This window comes from Rhamphochromis longiceps, linkage group LG22 (assembly GCF_057381845.1).
Source record: "Rhamphochromis longiceps isolate RC_006_pf linkage group LG22, R_longiceps_female_GT1.1, whole genome shotgun sequence".
NCBI classification, from domain to species: Eukaryota; Metazoa; Chordata; class Actinopteri; order Cichliformes; family Cichlidae; genus Rhamphochromis; species Rhamphochromis longiceps.
Window position 1 is genome coordinate 4,040,978 of NC_140577.1, and position 13,865 is coordinate 4,054,842.

The following is a 13,865-nucleotide window of genomic DNA, read 5'->3' on the forward strand; positions in this document are numbered from 1 at the left end:
TATACCAGTTGTCTTTCTTGCGAAGGGGTAAATAAGAACAGCATGTGTGTACAGTAAATATGAAACTACAGCCAACAGCCACATAGCTTTCCATGAAGACCAAAAACAGAAAGCCTTTGCTTTGTCTAAAGGTGACAACATCCACCTTTCATTAAGTCTAAAGCTCACTAATTGATGAGCTCTAACTTGTTAGTCTAATTTGTACAAAACCTGATATGTTAATGTGATAAGGTATGAATTGTCAGGAGATTTTCTTTACAGGATACAGTGACTCTCTGATTCTCACTTACTTCTGCTAAATTTGACAGAAGTTTCTCTTTTTTACCAGAAGAAATGACCGATTTAGCATTGAGGCATTATTTCTATAAACACAACACCAGTGCTTACTATCAAAAGGATAAACAGAACCATACAACGTACCACTTTAGTGTAATGATTTGGATGAAATTTAAATTTTAGAGAATTCTGGCTGATACTTTGATATAACATCTGAGATCATTAATAGTTTAATGGTGTCTCATATTTCATTATTAGAAACACCGCAGGATTCATCAGCCATTTCTTAAAAACAAACATGTTTTGTTGAGAGGCATTTAACGATGTGCACGCAGCCACTACGTGAGAGCCATAATCCAACAGTGTGCCCTGCTGTCTGATACTTAAGGACACCATTAGTGGAGATTTACATGACATGATACCTCACTGAGACACGTGGCATCACATGCTAGTCCAAACAGCATTGCTTTATGTACAACGTTATAATGATTGCTTGTGTTTATAACCTTCCTTTGTCAAAGATGGAAAGGGTAGGAGAACCTTGGACCTGCATACATTTTTTCTTTGCCTTGTGGGGAAATGATCAAGTTTCCATTGAGCCAACTTTTAATTTGGCTCCACATAACCTGGGCTGAGTGAGATCTAACTGTGCTCTTGTCATGTGAAAGTAGTACAACAACTTTAAATTTGCACATTTGCACAGACTGATAACTGGTTGCTGTCTTTCTAATTTTATATAGGTTTCCATGCTAGCATGAATGCAAAGACACAAATCAACACACCATCTGTGTCACTTTGTTGTGCCTTCATGTTCGTGATGTGTCTTGAGGTTTGCAGAACGCTGTTAAAATTTAGCAACCAGCAAAAGTGAGACTTACGTTTATGGAGGCTGCACAGACACCATAATGGTTGAAAGTATTATATAGCAAAGCTTACAAAATGTAGGTTGCTGTAACTGCTCCTGATGATTATAGTGGAGACTTTTAAAAGATATTGTTGTTTTTTTATGATTCATTATGTTTTTGTAAATAGGATAAACAATGAACTCAGCTATAATTTGGTGTCATATCAGTATTATACTCTGTCTTTGCCCACCATGATCAAGATAGATGGCTGGATGGATTAATAAACAACAAAAGTTTATATTTAATTAATCAAGTTATCCTTCATTAAAAAAAAGGACTCATTAAAATGTGTCACTGACTTATAAAATATGTTGTATGCTGTGTATAAAACTCATTTAAAAATCCATAAAGCAGGTTTTAATGCTATAAAGCTGTTCTCCAGTACAATATAGAAAGGATGTTTTATTTTCATATTTAAAAAATATATTCTTAAAATTCAGAATATAATCGCAGACAAAGCAGAAACCTTTTTCTAACTTCTATCAAATTTCCCAAATGTCATCGTTATTTTTCCTTCCTTTTCAAATGGAATTGTTCACATTAGGTTTCCTTAACCCTCACGTCAGAAATTATTATCTTTTGTCACTTTCACTCCTTCAGTAGTTAAAAGCACAAAGTGACAGCGCTCCTTTGCAGATTCACTACATCAAGCTGATCTCGTCATCTGATCAGCTCATGTTTCCCCCGTACGGATCACATCCGTGTCCTCATAGCTCCTGCTTCTTCTTTCAAGGGTGACGGTCAAATAGGATTGGTTGGATGTAATGCTCTTTAATGAGGGATTGACTGCAGGGTCCTGGTTCTGCCAGATGATCTCCCTCCAACCCACAAGTTGCTGTTGCCACACGTGTCACTGCAGGAGAAGCGCATGTGCTTGACACGCAGCCAGTAGCTTGTGTATTAATGTAATTTGCATTAACCCTCCTGCCATCCTTTAAAAAACTCACACCCATCACCCTAGGGACCATTCTCAGCCACGCCATAAAAAGACCATATATCCATATTTTATTCCACTTTAAATTAGCCAACCTTGTAAAACTACTTCTCCCTGAAATATTCATGTAAAGTTTTAATTATATTTTCGTTGTTTTAACCCTTCAAATCCCAGTGTTATTACATGAGCGCCCTGTGTTATAAGCCCCAAAAACCAAAAAACGAAACTAAATATTTCCACAAAAAACCAGTTGAAGTAATATGTGATTGTCATTATAAGTAGGCCTTTAGATGGACCAAAGATTGGCACCAACATACATTTTGACCTGCCATTATTTTTTTTGCATTTTTTTTGCAATTTAAAAATTAAAACTTCAAGGCCCTGAGTCTTCATTGACATCCAAGAAAAGAAGAAAAAATAAAATCATATGATGATAATTTGGGGTTGAAAAATAGCGTTTATAATGGAAGTCAATGGGCAGAAAATGGTCCCCAGGGTGATGGGTGTGGGGATTTCTGCTGCTCAGCCATTTTAGGCTGATTTAAGGAATTCACACTGGAATATTAACATTGACAGGTAAAAACTATCCTGTGGCAAGTTTGGTTATATTCCACTGAACACAGTGGAAATGGCAGCCATTTAACACATAGCAGTGGCACAAAAAGGTCCCAAGAAGGCAGGAAGGTTAATACACATTTTGCAGCTTTTCCTAACAGCTGTCTTATTTAAATTGCTTATACAATCGAGTATTTCAGTGGCTTTTCCAGCATTTATAATAGATTTGAAAAGCTTTGTGTGTTGACAGAGCTCAAGTTCATTTTGTGCTTGTGTCAGGTGACACAAAAAAGCCCGTTTTTATACTACATTTGTATTTTGCTTTCATTAAGATGTGCACTTTGAAGGCCCTTGCTTGGGTCAGTTATACACTTTCAGTTTTCAACTGAGTGGCCTGTCTGCAGCTTAAAGGCACTTTGATGACTGATGATGCATAGATGTTGTGATATGTGTCAGAGCACAGACTCCAAAAGGCTGCAGGACAATTTCACTTGAAGTAATTGAAACTTGGACCAACCATACTGTGTGTTTAGATTCACTGTAGAGTAAGTGACACAATGCCTCACATTGATACTGATTGGCCTTCACTGATTTAATAACCTCCAGGGCCGTGCTTCCGAAGAGGATTCATTTGACAAAATATAAATGTTCACTAGGAAAAGTCAGACGTGCTGCAGTAGTGTTTAAGTGTGAACAATCTCACTGTCAGATGTTAGATTGCTATGGTGACCACTGTAGGATGAAACCATTTTAAACAATTAAGAGATTAAAAACATTTAGCCTGTACCTGTGGCTAGCCAACCCGATTTTACTACTGTGTATGTATAAAAACATTCGCGTACACGCCATATTATTAAAATACTACAGGAAAAAAAACCCTAAACATATTTTGCAGTATTTTACAATTTTATACACAGGTCACTCACAAACTCTGGCTGCCATTCAGCTGTAGTGATCATAGCCTGTTGGTCTTGTTCATTTTTGGGAGACTGCAAAACTCTGTGAAGGGAGTCAGATATGAGTTGATGAATCGGTGAATCACTTCTGATCATGTGATTTCAAGGAAAGTTGTCGAGGATATCCTGAACTGTTGCTGTTGCTAGCTGTTAACAGTTGTTAGCTGGAACTAGTGAAACTTTCTTTGAAGTGGATGTAGCATTGTTGGACTTGAACGCTTGTGTTTCATGTGGTGTGAGAATGTAATCAAACTGTTTATTGGTGAAAAAATGTGATTTTCAGGATACTCTAACTTTAACTGACATCATGTTAGCTCGTAACCAGCTGCTGTTGTTGTTTAGCTGGCTCATCAGCTGTCCAGAGATGGGATGGACTCATGTCTAATCTGCTGACTATCAGGACTACATGAGTATATTTATGTAACTTTTCATGTGTTACAGCCCTGACTTCAATGCAGGAAGTGAGACTCGAGTTGAGGAGAAGGTGGGTGAGGTTGAACTGAGGGAGGAAGGATCAGCTGTCGAAGAGATGCATAAAGATAAGCAGATAGAGTTGGTGAAAACGTACATATATAAATGTTAAAGGGTCACAAAGAAACTTATTAGGCATACTGCGTATGTGGTTGGTCTCTAGTCACATTCGTAAAACATGATTAGGCGGAACGGCAAAGTCCATCCAAGTCACTCTATTTAAGACAGTGAGACAGTGTCTGCTCCTACTGTGTGTATTTTTTAATGGATTCAATTTAAGTACATCAGAATGCATCAATTTGTTGGAAGACATAATTACACAAGTACAATGTTCTCTTTTTTGCTAAATAAACTTCATGACATCTGACATATTTAAAGCCAAAGTACTGTTGTATAAAAAAATTAGTATAGAGAGTTTAAAAATGTATGCCTCGAGACAGTCATTTTTCAGAATCTGCTGCATAAATGAAAAACAAATCAGTTTAAAAGCAATGCCACGTTTGTGCCTGACAGCATCTATCAAATGCCTCCATATATAAGATTACACACAAAAGAGATTTGGCAATCACATCCTGAGCAGCTGGTGCAGTGTGTACTTTGTATTAGCATAAAACTATGAGTGAAAGTAAGTTTTTAATAATTTTATCTGTTCTTATGTGAGGATACTCTTCATTATTAAAAGTTTGGTTAGGTATGTTATGCAAAAGAAACGCCTCAGAGTGCGTTAATGAGCGAGTCTAAGTCCTAAAAGCAAATTAATCTTTTCTTTTTTAGTTGTGAGATGAAAAAACTGTTGAATGCTCAGGTGGCATTTTTAACACCGTAACTGGTTGGCTTGTTTTTAAATTAAGTTGCATATTAAAATAATTCAAAAGGTCTGAATTTCAGTCAATATTTTTTAAGCTAGTGTTTCAACATTTAATGAAGTAATAAATGAGTTAGTTTGTCATTTTAGATTTCATTATGAAATCTAATAGAATTACAGTTATTTAAAGAAAACATTACCTTATGTACCTGCTGTATCATATGTAGTTTGTTATTTTAATACAAGATTCAAACTAAACATTAGCTTTTCATACTGTAGCTTTAATAAATAATAAATAAAAAAGTATTTTAGTAGCAATATTATTACTCCCTATTAATATAATCACCAGTGGAAGAGCCTATGAGCCACTGTTGTTTTTATATTGGGGATATATAGGATATAACATCATCTTGCAGGCAAAAATTTATTTAAACGTCTTATTCACAATGACACCATATTTAAAAGTCCTTATGTGTCTTTTTTGTTGTTCAGATTTGTATTTTGTTGTTAAAGCTCCCGTTTTACCTTTGTCAACATGAAAAAATGCCGAAAAATTCCTGACATCGCTCAGTAAAAACAAAGCTGCATGCTTGAAGTCTAGTAAAATAGGGTAACGTTTAACATGACCGCTGCACCAAATTACAGAGACATATTACTAAGCATTATAAAATATACCTGCTTAGCTGACTGTGTTTTGTTTCCACAGACATGCAAATCGTTCCAAATTACAACTGAAATGACTCCTCAGCCCTGGAAATATACAGCAGCCATATTGTTACAGTGAACCAGCTGACAGACAACAGAATGTGATCAAGCATGATAACAAGCACTGCGCCGATATGTCGACTCATACACTAAAGCTCTCTGCCTTCCTGTCAGTACAAAGCAGGCAACATTTTAACAACTGGAAAAAGGATAAAGAAGAGTTACAGGTGTCCCTTTTGAACCTAATCATGCCTCACATTCACACAGCAACATGAAATTACAGTTTAGAGCTGGTTGGGTCAACAGCCCTCTACTGTGAAGCCGCTAAGTGCGCTGGTTGCTGAGAGGCTTTGTCGCACCCTTGTACTTTTTAATTTAGTGCATTTTGATGTCAGTAAATTAGCCAACTGTCATTTTCACAAAAGTGAAGCCTTTTACTAAAACCTGAGCATCATTTCCGACACTCGATTCTGTGAACTTTGTCCTCAGTCACTACCCACAGCACATGCTCATAGGCGACAAAAGCCTTGTAAATCTTGTATACCAACAGTTTTGCCTTCAGTGTGAAAGACCAGTACGCCATCAAAATCACTACACATCTCACTCTTATCGGCCTGTCAAGATCAACTTGTCTCAAAACTTTACATAAAGTCCACATTTTATAAGGAAACATGGTTTAAAATTGTGGGGAAAAAAGCCAAAACATGTTGTAATAATAACTCTACTTTCCACCAGCGCATAATGTAAATGTTCATCATATGAACTCAGCCATTCCCTTTGTCAAGAATTAACAAGTTAACACATTACCTGACTTTACTATGGTCCAACTTCAGAGACCACCCTCAGTGTGGTCACCATAATCAGGATAGTTGTGGCAGTGTGGAAAGCTCTTAGGCTCAAGTGTTGAGAGTGGCAACATTAATCAACCAATGTGACAATACACTGGCTTAGCACAACAGTTCATATGGATGGCGCCATGCAGGAAGCTCAGGTTTCTTAACAAAGGTCCAGACAGTGCAGTGTAACAGGCGGGTCTTTGACTAGAGGGCATTTTAATTCTCACGGGTAGTAAATAATCTTTTTTCTTTATTTTTCAGCACTAAAAGCATTCCCTGTGTCTCTGAGGACAAATCTTTGCTGTCTTTATGATGTTTTTCTTTTTTTAATTTTTTTTTAATCTGTGTCAGTTTTCTTTGGTGCCTTGATTTCCTAAAGAGGAACTTCAGGTAGGCCTATTAGTATTTCCCATAATTGTAATGTCCAGTATCGATTCTGCAAAGTTTGATTTTCTTCTCATCATTTTAAGGGTTAAAGTTGCAGTTTTCACAATAGCTTGGTTGCTTATCAGTGCTCTTTGGTGAGAACAGGTGTCACATTTCTAAAGATGTGGACTTCTGATCTGAACTGTGATGGATCACCTTCACATTTTGTTTGACCTCTTTAAGCTGCCTCTGCCCTCGCTGTAGCTAACGAAGAGGCGTGAAGCCAAAGGCTCAGTGCCGCACGTGGCCCCAATTGATCTCCACTGAACAGGTTTGACCAAAGACTTGTTGGGATACACAGGAAGGGAACGTTATCACAGGTATGCTATTGCTATACTGCACAAATGTTCACTGAAACAAGAATCAATGAACGAAATAAGTGTAAAAAATCCCTGAGATACAACCGTGGATATAAGAAGGTACCAGCAACAGAGCTACTACAGAAAATCTGAGAAGAATCTTCACTTTTAAAATGTTGCACCCATGAAAGAAGTTGAGTTCAATAAAATGCCAAATACGTTGAAATCTTAGCTTCACGTGAGCCAAAGCTCATCAAAAATACACTGAATATAACACAGACGGCTGAAGGTGTATGCAGAGATGAGGAAAAATCAAATATTATAAAACCTCTTATGTGTTATATTAGTAACAGAATATTAGCATGCAGAAAAAAAATACTATAAGTAGTAAACAAAAGACTGAAAACTCTTAAAAGTAGCCATAATTATGCTGAATATTACTTCACTGGTGATTGGTCCACGGTGGTACCGCTTCCTCTCACCCTGTGAGTGGAACAGCATTCAGCCTCATTCCTCCAGTTTACTTTATTTGAATTTCAAGCAGTTTTAAAGCAATTACTTCTAACGTGTTAATAAGCTCTTGAGACAGACATCTGTTGAAGACGGTCTAGAACAAAGGGACTTGAATCACCTACAGTACCAGGCATTCATTTGAACACGTTTTCACAAAATATCTTAACTCATCTGACCTCAGATGATTCAGCTCAGTTTACTTTGTGTCTTGTGGTTAAATAAGATGCAGATAATAAAGTATCACACCTACAGTTTATTAGAGATTCACAGAAGTAAAAATGTAAAAAGTAGAATTTTTTGATGAGGATTTGGCTGGATAGTTACATTTGTAGCACAAAAAGTCAGAACTGTGGCCAGTAAATCTACTGATTTACTAATATGTAAAATCCCATTTATTTATATTTATTTGAGGTAGGTACATATAGCAGCTAAGGTACAGCTTATGGTAACTGGTTGACAGAGGCCTCATGAGAAAATCCTTAAATATGCATTGCGTAACTAAATGAATCACACTTTATAGAAGCTACTTCCAGTTGCTCTGTTATTCATCAGTGGTGGCCACAGCGGGGAGTTTTTTTAAAATGCCGGATGCCCTTCCTGTCACTACCCAAAGGGATTTGTGTCTCGTCACAGGATCAAACCGGGGCTCTTTCGCATGTTAGGCGAATGTGTAAACCAGTACACACTAAATAAATCACATATTACATTAACAAATCAGAACCACAAACTATTTAAACTTAATTTACTCATTTCATTCAGTCTGTGGAAGCATTACATCATCCATGGGGCCGTGAATTTCACTTTACTTTTGTTTATCAACAATTTACTTGCTCACAAGAGAGATCGTTTAGGAATCTTCCCAAAGGTCGATATTTTAGAAAACAGTGCATATTTGGTTAAAAAGAAGCAAAGCTTTTCTTACCTGTTGCAAGTCTGGAGTCGCCAAGGTGGTTAGTCCATTCAACACACTGATCAGCTTGAGAAGGATTGGCTTTAGGTGGATAATTTTAACTCACTCTCTCTCTCTCTCTCTCTCTCTCTCTCTCTCTCTCTCTCTCTCTCTCTCTCTCTCTTCTGCGCACACACCTGACTACTTTTTTTATGTACTTCAATAACAAAATGTTTAACTCTAAATGTTCAGGTAATAACTTTTAAAACCTCAGCGATGCAAGAAAAACCAACAAAAGTAATCATGAGACCTTTGGACTAATTTTTGGACTAATAGGCAATCGTGCACACTAAAGTGATCACCTGATTTAGGAAATGTGAGCGTGCCTTCCTTGTACTTTGAATAAACTGCAGACTCTTTCAGGTGTCTTAGATAAGATGGAGGCAAGTTGGATCACTCCTGTCGCTTTGGCATCATGAAGTCGATTTAATTGAAGATTTGGTTGTTGAGCCAATAGCTTTCACTCAGCTCACACAAATCGCAACCACGCCCAACCGTGTACAATATTTAGTGCTACAGAAGATCAGTAACAATTCAGACAGATAAAGTCCTACACGCCTTGACTGGCTGGTTCTCAGGGCTCCTAAGGGTGTCATTAGTGTACTCAACAACAACAAACTAAGTCACGTTATTGAGCAGTTTTGTAGATGTTTTCAAAAAAAATCCATGTGTCTAGGACACAGTTACCTCACCTCTAATACAGGCGGCCTGTCATTGCCCATTTACCCTCTTAAAGGTAACACAAGTGCTCCAAGCTATCCTTAGAAAACTGTAGCTGCACTGCATACAAAACAATGGAGGATCAAAGCAGAAGGATACAGTAGGAGCTGTTGTTGTCATCATGGCCGCAGGCAGTCTGAGGGCTGTACCATGAAGAAATATTAATAAGCCAGGAATGTTGAGTCCAAAGGCAATGTTTTGAAGGTGGCTCTGTTTTTACCCTTGTGCCTGGCTGGATCACCATGATGAGCTAAGTTGAACACATAACCTGGAGCACGTTATGTTTGGAGGACAGAGGTTAAAATTTGCTGGAACTGCCACATCTCGAGTGATTCATGTCAGGAGGACATGTTCTACGTGTGAAGGGATTTGTACTTGCACAGCTTGTTGCCTGTGTAAAATACAGCCGAGTGAAGCTGTACAGTGAAGCTACAGCAGCACAGTCTGTGTGTACTTTTATTTCATAGTCAGAGGAATTTGCAGTCTTTCAGATTTAAATGTATAAATATGATTTATGCTTTATAATGTTATGAGTTTCATATAGTGAGGAAACACTGAATAACCTGTAATGATCAAATGTATAAAGTTGAAAGTTCAGTTGCTTTAAGGTCCAGCTGCCTTGTTAGAAATATACTAATATAAATTCACAAGAGCTGGAGAAATATCTTTGGGAATGAACTGGTGAACGCGTGAACTGGTGAATCTGGAGACTACTCGTTGTAAGCGAGTGGAGAGTTGAGGATATTCAGCAGGGGCTCAGAATAGAGCTGCTGCTCCTTCACATCCACAAACGGCTCAGGATGAGTTTCTGGGGCAGACCTGGGACATGCTACGAATGCCTTGGTGTCTACCCAGAAGAGTTGGTGGAGGTGGTGGGGATGGTGGAGGTCAGTGCTGTGGAAAAAGTGTGGATGAATGGAATTCACACGATTAATGGTTTTCTACCACCCTTACCCTGTTCGCAGCACCTGTGTTGACTTTAATCGTTATATATTTACAGCATGTTCTTCATATGGCTTTTTCAGCTGTTTGTCTGACAATGGCTCTGACTAAAGTTGTCACCCTGGAGAGGTCATCTTGCACTGAGGAAGCCAAATGACATGTCAAAGCCACCATTTATGTGAGCATGCACAGAATGTGAAGCGTAGAGCCCGGACCAGATAAGGAAGGTTGGCCATTTCTACTGTGACTCTATTATCTCTCACAGGGGTTTTAGGATTTAGGTTTAAGCTAATGCAGAGAAAGTCTAACTGTGCTGAACTTGCTTTCTAGCGTGATGATGACACTGGACCACAGATTAATAATAAAGAAAAACACAAAGTTCCTTTAAAAGCACAGGAAGACTGAATAAAGCTGTGCTGAAAAGCACAAAATTAAAGACAGACCAACTGTAAAAAATGCAGTGTGGCTTTCAAAACTACCTGATTTGAATTAACCATGACTTATAACATTGTTTGGGGAATAACCCATAGAAATAGAGTGTAGTTACAGGCTCTGACAAAAGAATAAAGTATTAATATGTTAATGTTAGATCATATTGACGACCTGTAGTGAGAGCTCACTGTGTACTTGCAGATGTAGGTGGAGAGTGGTAGTGGTAGTAAGAACAAAAGTGTGAAAGTTAAGTGAGTCTAGGAAAAAAAAAGTGAGGACAAACTGTAACAGTTCTTGTGTCTGCATTGTATTCTGGTCTATTTTCTGAACCTGCATGTGGGTGTAGAGAAGCTTTCTGTGCTTCTTTGGTGGATTTCTCCGGGTATGATTTTGAGCGATGCTGCTTAATGTTAGCTCAAAAGGCAGATCTTTCTTTCTGTTGCATTCTCAGAGGCTCCTTTAACCCAGTGATGAACACTTTTTAATAAGCATCACCACTAATATTGTAACCAGCTCGGTTTTGCATCAGGCGATCTCTGTGCACTGATATCGGCATATGAACATACATAATAATGTAGGCAAGGGACAAGACTGTTGATGCCAGAGGCCAGGTGCTTTTTAGAAGAAATCCCATGGCCAAAATATAATTCCAAAAACAGGTCACAGTCTGAACACCATTAAAATTCCAGTTGTTTCTTTAAATTAATTTACCGGTATCTGCATTGTTAAACTGCTGCACAGAAGAAAAATCTTGGCCTGTATAGCGAGCGGCTGCACCAGAATTATGAAAACACTGACCTTTGTCTCCATCAGAAGATAGATGATGGGTTCCAAGGCTGTAAAACAGCCGAGGCTATAATAAAGATGTTTTTTCTCTTCCTAAGCTCAATATAAAAGCTACAACAAAGTATTTGATCCCACCGTTTCTGATCCCTAATACCTGACACGCTGTATTAAGGGGCTAAATCTTTTTATATAAATGTTTTAAATGTTAGAATTGTATCTGTTTATCAAATGTTCAACAATTACATTACAGATGTTTACATAAATAAGTGTATAATGTAATCCAACGTGAAAAGACCACCCAAAATCAGTGAGAATAAGCTCTGTGGGGGAAAAAACATTTATTTATTTATTTTCAGCAAGCTTACACATGATCAATAATCACTCATTTTTATGGTAGTTTCATTTGAATGCGGGGAGACAGAATATCAAGCAAAAATTGAGAAACAAATAGAAACACAGTACATAAACGTTGGAAATCGATTTGCATGTAATTGAGTGAAACAAGTATTTTATCCAAAAGTAAGCATCCCTCTGGCCATCACCAGTAGGGGGTAGGTGAAGTGTCTTGCCCAAGGACACAACGACCAAGACAGCCAGAGCTGGGGATCAAACCAGCAACCTTCCGGTTACAAGATGAGCTTCCCAACCCCCTGAACCACAACATTGGCAAAATGTTGGTCAGTACAGCAGTAAGGTGTTTCTTGTAGCTGGTCATCAGGTTTGGGCACGTCTCAGACTTTGACCCGCTCCTTTTGATAGAAACTCTCTAAATCCTTTACGTTTCTTGGCTGTCACTTAAAAAACTTGAAGCTTCAGCTCCCACCACAGTTTTTCTGTTGGACTGAGTTCTGGAGACTGAATATACCAGTCTATGATGTCATGTAGTCACTTGTCTGTAAATGTACTCTGTAGGACAAAATCAATCATTAAACATGAAAAAAGCTTGTCTTAATGCATCATTCCATTAAACAAAACAAAATCATTTATGTGAAATCCAATAATTGATTTTTATTTTTAGACAAAATATTTCTTTCTAGTTTCTCATGTTTTCTGCTTTTCCTAGTTTCAGATTTGTGGACGAGCGTTGAGTCCATTTTTAGAAATAATATAACCTAAAGTTTTAAAAATCAGCTCATAACATAGAACTCATTACCTAACTTTGTCACCTTCAGTGTACTTTGGTGAGCAGCTTCTTTATCCCAGAATTCCTGTGAAAATGTTGGAGAAATTAACATATCATTCTTTTTTATGTTGATTCATGTTTACAGCTCTGTTTAAAACTGTGATGTCGTCCACGAGTCATGTTGAGATCACACCAGTAAGGTTGACAGCTTACCTGCAGGTCTGGACTGTTCCTCAGCCTATAAGCATGTTTCATAAGCCTGTTTCAAGCTGACCCGCTCGCAGTCAGGCAATCTAAATCCAGGTCTTTTTCCCTGCCCTGACTCCTGTTATTCTGGTTATGGCATCACAGACACAGAGACAGCCAACAACTGCTTAAATGTTATTATTGTAACCTTCAGATTAGGTCATATATGATTTGTTCCAACTATAGAAACAAGCAAACAAATACACAACAATAAATAAATAAATAAATAATAACCCAAACATATAGTTAAAATTGTCATTGTTATAAAACATTAAACAATTTTGCTCTAATAACAAATGACACTGACTTGAATCAGTCAAGTTCTAGGCTTTTCATGAAGATACTTAAATATATTATATATAAGTATCTGTTAAATCTGATTTATTTATTTGTTTTCTTTATTTGTGTAAGTTGATATATTTTTCAGATGCAACATAATAATCACAACAATGACAAAAACAGAAACAAACCTGTTAAAATATGCCTAAACATGTCATGTTTGAAAGTGTAAGTAATCGTCTAAGTTTATAATACCCAAATGTTATTAACTTCAACCACAACAAACTGACTCTTAATTACCATCTTAACAGGCTTTAAATGGTGCAAATCTTTTAAGTCAGGGTCTAGAAAGCCTCTTTCAATGCAAAACTGCACCTTGGCTCATTTCCTCACCGCTGCAGGTTTAAATCCTGTGATTCAACCTAAAGATTTTCAATTACATTTCAATTTTTAATCTTAATGGTTCCATCTTTTACCATTTTTCAGTAAATTGCAATATTGTAGAATCACTTGTTTTTATCTCCATATCTGACATCAAGTCTAAATCATCCCCAACTTCTGCTTTTTTTTTCCTTTTTTCTTGTTCTGAGGTAAAAGAAGAGATCCCAGTGACAGAAACTGAAGACAAAACTGGTCATTACTTTCTCACACAGGGCCAGGCAGGTTTGGATAGCCCTCTTCCATCAGTAAATCAGAATCAGAATACT